The sequence below is a fragment of the Dipodomys merriami genome, unplaced genomic scaffold, assembly GCF_024711535.1.
Source record: "Dipodomys merriami isolate MVZ:Mamm:240054 unplaced genomic scaffold, mDipMer1.0.p SCAF_3, whole genome shotgun sequence".
NCBI classification, from domain to species: domain Eukaryota; kingdom Metazoa; phylum Chordata; class Mammalia; order Rodentia; family Heteromyidae; genus Dipodomys; species Dipodomys merriami.
This window is the reverse complement of record NW_027204492.1, coordinates 65,982,818-65,992,810: the sequence shown is the minus strand read 5'-3', so window position 1 is coordinate 65,992,810 and position 9,993 is coordinate 65,982,818. Positions and strand designations below refer to the sequence as shown.

Below are 9,993 nucleotides of genomic sequence, written 5' to 3'. Positions count from 1 at the left end.
TGTTCAGGCCTTTTGTGTGTGTGTGTATGTCTGTGTTACCAATTGCAAATAAAGGGAATATAAGTGATGTGAGGCAGCTCACGCCAACCATCTTGACCTTGCTGTTCCATTTCCAAGCATTCCATGGATTTCCCTGACCTATTGTATCCTTTTTGGAAAAGTAGAGCACAAGAACAGACCTTGAACTTATTACCATGAATACTTCAAGTGTCTTTATCGGTAGGACTATCTTTCAAATTATCTGGCACTTTGACATAGCTTAAAGGTCCATTCCTGACATTGTTTCCTTTCAGGTGGCAAATCTAAACCTGCACTGGGTATTCCTGAGAGCTTCAAAACTGCCCTTTGAACCCAATCAAAGGCACTTAGGAATCCCCCACTCCAAGTTTCTTCCTAAAGCTTTCGGATTTTATCTGCTTCTGTGTGGGGTCTTATGCTGCCTTGTCAGGGACCAGTAATCACTCTGTTCTTTCTCCAGAGCGACTAACTGATTACTGAACCCAGTAAAACAGTTATTTATTGAAAGGGTCCAGATAATTGTTCCAAATAAAGTATGAACTGTCAAGACACTTTCACACACAAGGACTTAGAGATGATAATTAAGCCTTCCTCTCCTTCACTAACCTTTCCTTCTCTCTCTGTCTCTCTCTGTCTCTCTCTGTCTCTCTGTCTCTTTCTCTGTTTCTCTCTCTCTCTCTCTCTCTCTCTCTCTCTCTCTCTCTCTCTCTCTCTCTCTCTCTCTCTCTCTCTCTCTCTCTCTCTCTCTCTCTCTCTCTCTCTCTCTCTCTCTCTCTCTCTCTCATCCTCCCCACTTTTCCTTGGGGTCTGCCATCTATTTCTCCCCGTCAATATCAGCATGAGTCAGCTCACAGCAGTCCTTCCTGTGTTTTGCCAATTACCAGCCTCCCCAGCTTCCAGGAACAAATTGCAATTACCCCTTGCAGAGAAGAAGGCCATCATCAGGTCCCAATCTTCCCTGAATAACTTCCACTGGTTTAGAAGGCAGGGAAACAAATGGTTGGGATCTTACACTCTAGGTTGCAGGTAGCTTTCCCCTATTGTACCTGAAGTCAAACATGTCATCCAAACAATTATTTTTGAAAGCCCACAATATGTCCAACTGCATTAAATTCACATTTTATTATAATACCTAGTGACTTTAATCTGGGTGCCAATGGCTTGCACCTGTAATCTTAGCTGAGAGATGAGTCTGAGAGATGAGGATAGTGGTTCAAAGCCAGCCCATGTGGGAAAGTCTGGGAGACTATTTTTTTTCATGTAGCTTGGACTCAGGGTCTGGGTGCTGTCCCTGAGCTTTTCTGCTCAAGGCTCACATTCTATCCCACAGCTCCACTTCTGGTTTTCTGGTGCTAAATTGGAGATAAGAGGCTCATGGACTTTCCTGCCAGGACTGGCTTCAAACCCTGATCCTCAGATTGCAGCCTCCTGAGTAGCTAGGATTATAGGCATGAACCACCAGCACCTGGCTTGGAGACTCTTCTCTCCAGTTAACCACCAAAAAGCAGAAAGTGGATCTGTGGCTTAAAGAGTAGAGCATCAGCCTCGAGCAAAAAAGCTAAGGGATGGTACCCAGGGCCTGAATTCAAACCCCAGTACCAACACACACACACACACACACACACACACACACACACACACACACACACACACACACACACACACACACACACACACACACACACACACACACACACACACACACACACACACACACACACACACAGCTACTCATTATTTATAAACTTATTTTCTTAGATTTTATACCCCCTTTTGCCTTTAGTTTTATTCACTTATGTGAGTGCCAATTTCCTCTCTTAATTACTGAATTTCTACTTTATCTTCTTTGACTGCTGTGTTTCTCACCTTGAATAAGGATAGATGGACAGTGGACTTGTATCAATCTCGAAGGTTTTGGAAAGGGTAACGCCAATCAGAGGAGGGCCACAGGACCTTTGACCATACCACGGCCATTGTATGAGAATAAAAGCTTCTTTTTACTTCCCTTAGGGTCTGAAGGTGGGCCCAGCAGTGGGGAGGTATCCTTGTGGTGTGCCATTTAGCCAGAGCTAGACTGAAGGAAAGAGACTCATCACAGCCTCCAGGAAAACCCAGCTCTTTTTCATCCTGGGCAAGCTTCTGCCAGGTGTTATGGAGGAAGTTTACAGATTGTCTAAAACTAATTCTTCATATTGGTAATGAAGTTACCACTTATGGTATCTTATTTAGTGCTTATAACAGCCATTTGTTTAGTAACTCTGCATGATAATGGCCCAAAGCCCAGGGCTACAGGACTTATGAATTTTCCTCAACTAAGAAATACCTTCACAGAAACTGACCTAAGCACTGTTTGATCTTGCTGGGATGAGGAGAGTGTGGATATGGAATAAGGTGATAGAAGCAAGAAATGGATGCCATTCTCTATGCTCCTTGATATCCCTATCTTAGGTTTTCTAATCTAGGACTCCAAAAGATAACTGCAGCCACAGATCCTTTGCCACTATTACCAAGAATAAATACGAGAGCCCAAGTCTCTGATGTGGTCTTTGGTTCACTTCATTCCATATTTCAATCACTGAAAACACCACCATACAGTTTGGCCCATATGGCTTAGGGTTCATGACATATTACCTTATTCATATTGACTTGCTTGTCCTCGTCTCCCAGAGACGTCTTTCTGACCAAGAATTATCTGCTGATGAACTAGGTCTTGTTTACCCAAGACGTGACTTGTAAGCCCCAGCATCCCTCTCCAGCCCTGCCACCTGAAGGATAATCATTCAGCCTGGCCAGGAATATATTAAAACAGTTCTGTAACCAGACACGGGTTACTAACTACTCAGGAGGCTGAGATTTGAGGATCCACACTCAAAACCAACCCAGGCAGGCAAATCCAAGTATTGTCATAAAGCCCTAGTATTGTCCCCCCCCCAAAAAAAAAAAAGTTGGAGTAAGCCTGCACCGCCTCTCTGGCTTCTGATGTCCAGATGTAATCACCAGCTCCCAAATGTATCCCCTACCACTGCTGTCTGCCATAAGATAACACAGCTAAGGGAAAGCTTTTGTCGAAAACCTGTTTGACCTTTTAGCCTCTAACACCGTAGGCTAAAAAACTCATTTTCTTTGTAAGTAGTTTCCCTCAGCTATTTCATTAGATCAACAACATGCATATACCTAACACTTGCAGGCTCTAAAATATAGAAGAGAGTAAATCAGATGCTGCTCTCATATGCTTGGTGCCAATGATGTGATAAAATTCCTCTGTGGGTATGTATTCTTGGGGTAGGGAATGGGAGCTTCAAAATCACACACAAATACTGCCTCAGCCAAAACACTTCTAAATGCCCAGCCTCCTGCTCACTGAATTCGATTTCATGTTTTTTTATTTATCTTCAGCATTGACTAAGGTAGAACACACCTGTTTCCAGGACATACATATAGGCTTATATAGCCCTATGGTATAGATTAGACAGCAGGATCAACTTATACCATTTTCTTAATGTTTTGTGCTGATACTGAGACTTAAACTCATGGCCTCACACTATTGCTAAAAAGCTAAAGGCTAATGCTCTACCACTTAACCAGAGCTTAACCAGCTGTTTGCTGGTTTAGAAATAAGAATCGCACAGATGTGTCTCCCTGGGTTGCCTCTGAACAGCAGTCATTAGATCTCAGCCTTCTGAGTAGCTAGTATTATGTGTGTGAGCCATCAGCCCTGACCCTTTCTATTATTAATCATACTAGCTAGTAAAGAATAATGAAAGAGGTGACCTTGATCAAGAGGTATTGTACTCATAAACTGACATGTACAACTACTTAAATATAATAAACAAAAGTTTAAAGAGCTAGGCTTCAATGACTAACACCTATAATCCTAGCTAAACAGGAAGCTGAGATCTGAGTATCTAGGTTCAAAGCCAGGCTGGGCAGGAAAGTCTATGAGACTCTTATCTCAAAAAAAGTGGAGCAGTGGCTCAAGTGATAGAGTGCTAGCCTTGAGCATACACATACACAAAAGTTCAGGGACAGCACCCATGCCCTAAGCTGAGTTCAAGCCCCAGGAAACTCTACAAAAACACAAAACACATATTACGTACATGCAAACATACATACATAAACTAGAATTTACAGGTATTTGGGAATATGCTAGACTTCTCATGATAAACCTTCAGGATGGCTAGGAGGGTCAGAGTCACAAAGTTAATACGTGAGCTGGATTTAACACTCAGACTTACTGCTTCTGAGGTTCTTTAATCTCAGACTAGCTGCATCTGATGACACTTTCCTGCAGCACCATGGAACTAGACTGGGCAGCTAGCAAATGTTGAATATATAGGAATTGAAGATGATATTGTTGACGATACAAGGTATCATGTAGCAGAAGTGTTCACCATACATCTGTGCACACCAACATGACTTCCAAAATCCAATGCCTGCATGTTTGTTATAGATCCTCCCTTAGGATCCTGGAATCCATTTTGTCCAGAATATAGTAACTGAGAAATGATAGCTTTTAACCAATGACTGAAAGGTATGCATAACTTGGCAATCTTGCCCCTTAATTGTGATAATTTGAAAGTGTAGAATTTTCTTCCAGACCTTTCCTCCTCGGGGATAAAACTCCAGTTGCCCTCTATAGTGGTTTAACAACATACCTCTATGCAGTGGTTCATACCTGTAATCTGGAGAAAGCTGAGATCGGAGGATCTCAGTTTGAAACCAACCCAGGCAGGAAAGACTGTGAGACTCTTAAACAGAAAAAAAGCTGGAAGCAGAGATGTAGTTCAAGTGATAGAGTAGCAGACTTGAGTGAAAAAGCTGAAGGATAGCACCCAGGCCCTGATTTCAAGTCCCAGTATTGGCACAAAATAAAATAAAATAACATACCCTAATTGAGTGTCCTTAATTCTGTTTATTTTTTCCTCTTCTTCTATGTTTTGCTTCCTGATTCCCCTCATGTCAGAGGGTGTGTCCTTGAGACTATTCAGCTAAAACACATGAATGAGTGCTCACTGTATATTCTGAGAAGTGTTCGTTATACATGTCTTTTCCTCTTACTGTAGGTTGTTACAAATAACGTTGAAGAAGTACTAGTGTTGAGCCAGACTGCCTAGGTTCAAATCCCATGTCTACTTGTTTTTTTGTTTTTTGGGTCCGGTTGTGGGGCCTGAACTCTGGGCCTGGGCGATGTCCCTCAGCTCTTCAGCTCAAGGCTAGCACTCTACCACTTGAGCCACAGCGCCACTTCCGGCTTTTTTCTTTTTGCTTATGTGGTGCTGAGGAATCAAACCCAGGGCCTCATGCATGCAAGGCAAGCACTCTACCACTGAGCCACCTTCCCAGCCCCCTCTACTTGTTTGTTGACAATGTAGTCATTAAGCTACTTAACTACTCTATGCCTTAGTATCTTTATCTGCAAAATGAGGATCTTAATGGTACTTGGTTGGGAAACCCTATTTCTCAATTTGTATCTACAACTTAAATACCAAGTTTGCTTTAGTCAACAATGTGCTCAGTTAAATACTCATTTTTCCAGACTTTCCTGCTATAAGAGATAAATCACAGGTAAATGTAAAGAGAGGTTTGCTAGAGAGGACTGATTTATGAGAAATCCTTTCCTTCAAATAAAGAGGAGAAACAAAGCTAGTACCAATAACTCTTTTTCTTCTTTCTGCTTTGAATGCCAGATGTAATGTCTAGAGCCAAAGCAATCATCTTATAACCATAAAATTAACAAATAGAACAATAGGGGCTGGGAAGTTGGCTCAGTGGTACAGCACTTGCCTTGTATGCCTGAGGCCCTGGGTTCGATTCCTCAGCACCACATAAGCAAAAAGAAAAAAAGCCGGAAGTGGCGCCGTGGCTCAAGTGGTAGGGCACTAGTCTTGAGCTGAAGAGCTGAGGGACAGCGCCCAGGCCCAGAGTTCAGGTCCCATGACCGGACCAAAAAAAAATAGAAAAATAAAAAATTTGCATACCAATGATAGTAGGAGGGAAAGATGGGAAGGAACTGAATCCTTAATGACTCAACTAACTACAGGTATGTCAACAACCATCCGGAAGAAAGTCCAATTTGATTTAGCCACATTAGATTGGTTTTAGGCTTCCCCAGGTCAAAAGAACTTCTGACTCTCGGAAATGTTAATGGTCATAAACCCATTTAAATGTGAAGTAATTGCAACAGTTATACTTCAACATAGGCAGTTGTTACTGTGATTACACTAAATCATTATATAAGAAATTCAGAGAAGGAATGGAGCTTTTCCAAGATTATAGTTCCATCTTCTGTAAAATAAAAGGGTATGAGTTGAAGGCTGCCAAAATCTTGTCCTGCTCCTTGTGTCCTGGAAGAAAACATAGAATGACAGATAAAAGCCCGAGGGCATCTTAGATATTTTACTCTATCCTATGTTCTCACTGAGCCCAGAAGTTTATCATGGCTGAGGGAGGAGTGTCTTTTTTGTTCTCCATTACTCTCAGTTCTGAAGGATTAAAGGAGCCTGCATTATAACTGGTATCTGCCAGGGCATTATAAGAAATAGAGGTCATTCCATTTACCTGATAGGCTGTAGAAGTTAATAAAGCGGAAAAATATTATTCTATGGGTACCTAGAAACTTCTCTCTGACAAAGAGAAAGTAGCAGAATTTACACCTGTCACTTCCTGTCTGCTCCTATCCCTTTATATACTCATTCAGGGTGTCACCAAGTGCAGGCGAGGGTTAGTGAAGTTTCCCTTTAAAGATAGGAACTCTTCACTTAGGATCCATGGCAGAATAAGAATTTCTGGACAAGTCACAATGGTAAGGAAACTTGGCGGATCTTTATTGAGTAAGTAAGCATGCAAATAGACAGACAAAAAGCAGACAAACTGACCAGAAGAAGGGCAGGGCACACTAACAGACTGTGGGTGTTCTCACAGGGAGATAGAGAGAGACACAGACATCGAGGGAGACACACACAGCTCCTTGGCTGTTGGGGTATTTATATGGTAAGGCAGGGGGCCTGGCTTCAATGCTGTGTCTTTTCTCATCACACTTGATGTTACTTTCTGAGTTTCCAGGTAAAAATGCATCCTGCCATAATAATAATAATAATCCTTATCCTTGGGAAAAGGAGGTGCTCTGCTATCTACATTTGGAGTAGGAGGTTACTTAAGTTTGGGGAAGCACTTTTCTCAAGAAGGCATTCATCCTGTCAGACAAGTGTTCTTTCATTTTCCCCTAAATGACTTTATTCCCTTTAATTATAAGGGAAGCAGATGAAGGAATGTCTCCTTTATTTGCTGTAAGCTAGTTTATCCAGGCTTCATTTCCCCTAAAATGACTGTTCCCTTAATCTTAAGGGAAGTATATGAAGGAATATCTCCTGTGTTTGCTGTAAGCTGACCATACCTCATTTTGACCTAGTCTGTCCAGCTTCAAGGGGAAATAGGGTCAGGTCCATCTTCACAGTATCAGAGAACATGGAAGACACTTCTGCCTTTACTCCAACCTTGACACTCCATCTGGACTGCCAATGATCAGAGTGAAGTACACAAGATCATTCATATAGACTATAGAATAGGTTAAAACTCTGTTACCTAAGCCGGGCAACGGTGGCTTATGCTTGTAATCCTAGCTACTCAGGAGGCTGAGATCTGAGGATTGCGGTTCAAAACCAGTCTGGGCAAGAAAAGCCGTGAAACACTTATCTCCAATAAACCACCAGAAAACTGGAAGTGGTGCTGTAGCTCAAGTGGTAGAGCTCTAGCCTTGAGCTGAAGAGCTGAGGGACAGCATCTGGGCCCACAGTCAAGCCTCATGACCAACAAAAAAACAAAACAAAACAAAACAAAAAAGTCTATTACCTAAAATAATAAACACTTCCTATAAGTGGTCTGAGGTAAGCAGTGAAAAAAATGGTTGGCTACTCTCTAGACCCAGAAAACCCCACAAAATCATGCAAGTCAAAAGGTTCAAATCTTTGTGTTTTCTTTAAGAACACCAAAGAAACAGCCCAGGCCATCAAGGGAATGCATATCCAAAAAGCTACCACGTATCTGAAAGATGTCACATTAAAGAAGCAATGTGTGCCATTCCAGCAATACAATGGTGAAGTTGGTAGGTGTGTCAGGCCAAACAGTGGGGCCGGACACAGGGTCAGTGGCCCAAAAAGAGTGCTGAGTTTCTGCTGCACATGCTTAAGAATGCAGAGAGTAATGCAGAACTGAAGGGTTTAGACGTGAACAAAGCACCTAAGATGCGCCACCGAACTTACAGAGCCCATGGTAGTATTAACCCATCCATGAACTCCCCCTGGCACATTGAGGTGATCCTTATAGAGAAGGAGCAAATTGTTCCTAAACCAGAAGACGAGGTTGCACAGAAGGAAAAGGTATCCCAGAAGAAGCTGAAGAAACAGAAACCTATGGCAAAGGAATAAATTTAGCATAAAATAAATACAGATAAATGAAAAAATAATAAACAGGAAGTGAAGCTTTTTTCACCAATTAAATGTGGATCAACAGCTGTCTACTACAATTGACAACAAATATATCAGGAAACTGTGCTCAGAAATGCATACTCAAAAAATTAAAACAGCCGGGTACTGGTGGCTCATGACTGTAATCCTAGCTACTCAGAAGACTGAGATCTGAGGATCATGGTTCAAAGCCAGCCCAGGCAAGAAAAGTCCATGAGACTCCTATCTCTAATAAACCACTCAGAAAATCGGAAGTGGCTCTGTGGCTCAAGTGGTAGAGTGCTCGCTTTGAGCCAAAGAGCTGAGGGACAGTACCCAAGCCCAGAATTCAAGCCCCACAACTGACAAAAAAAAAAAAATTAAAACATTTCTATTTCCTTAACATTATTTGACCACTTAGTATATATGCAAGCCCTATTCTAAATAATTTAAATGTATTAATTTAGTACTTACAGAAGTTCTATAAAGAAAGTTCCTGCATTGTCACCATTTTAAACATGTAGGCAAATAGTGACTTAACTAAATTGCCTAAAGTCACATGGCAGAGGTTGGACTCAAACTGGGGCATTTGTGTAAATGAAAGGTCAAAAACAGCTAGCACCTGTGGCTCACACCTATAACCCTAGCTACTCAGGAGGCTGAGATTTGATACAGGTTTGAAGCCAACCAGCACAGGGTTGACTTCTTAAATTAGCCACCAAAAAGCTAGAAGTGGAGTTATGTATCAAGCGGTAGAGCACTAGGCCTCAGAAAAAAAGCAAGGGAGAGCGCAAAGCCCTAAGTTCAAGTCCCAGTGTGAGCAAAAGAAGGAGGGTGGGGCAAACCCATACAGCTGCTACAAAATGGCTATGCCCTCTGTGACCAGGGATAAAGGAATAATGGAGACTGGATTATGGAATTGAGGTGGAGTATCAGGGGACCTGAAGCCTTCTTCCAGGTTCAGATGCTCGAGGTCCCATCAACAAGGCTTTTATGGAGTTTAGTACAGGGGAGTACATACAGAAAGAAAGGTATCAATATCTTTGAAGTCACAAACACCAATACGTGACCTAAATTTGTATAAAAGTGATAAATGGCTTCCTTATTTTAGAAAGGGGAGGTAAGCAGTAAACAGCTTAAAATTTGCATAAGCTTTTGTCTACCCTCAGGCTCTCAAACAGCTTAGGGCCTGACCAACTCAGCTTCAGGTAGAAATCTGAACCTCTGTTAAGCCAGGACTGTTTCATCTTTCCAGGGCAACCACCAGCATTCTGGGAGTCTTGTTAGAGAATGGCATTCCAATTCTCTTTCCCTATCAGACCTCACAGTTCGGTTTCCAGAGATTCCCACAGTGGAGACCTGAGAGCTAGCGACCAGGTCAGGACCACCGAACATATATATGCGCAGGGTTAAAGGTTCAGGGCTTGGCTAAACCGCGACGCTATGGCAATCCGGTGAGGGGATGTCGGGCAACGCTTCAGACCAGGCTGAAAGGCGTGACCCAAGATGTTTGTTCCATCTCGGGAGTAGATGT

At 42.3% G+C, this 9,993-nt stretch overlaps 1 pseudogene; it reads left to right on the top strand.

Moving 5' to 3' along the window:
• The first annotated feature begins 7,917 nt into the window (after window positions 1–7,917).
• LOC138839516 (large ribosomal subunit protein uL22-like) lies at window positions 7,918–8,441 on the top strand (annotated as a pseudogene).
• Window positions 8,442–9,993: the final 1,552 nt, after the last annotated feature.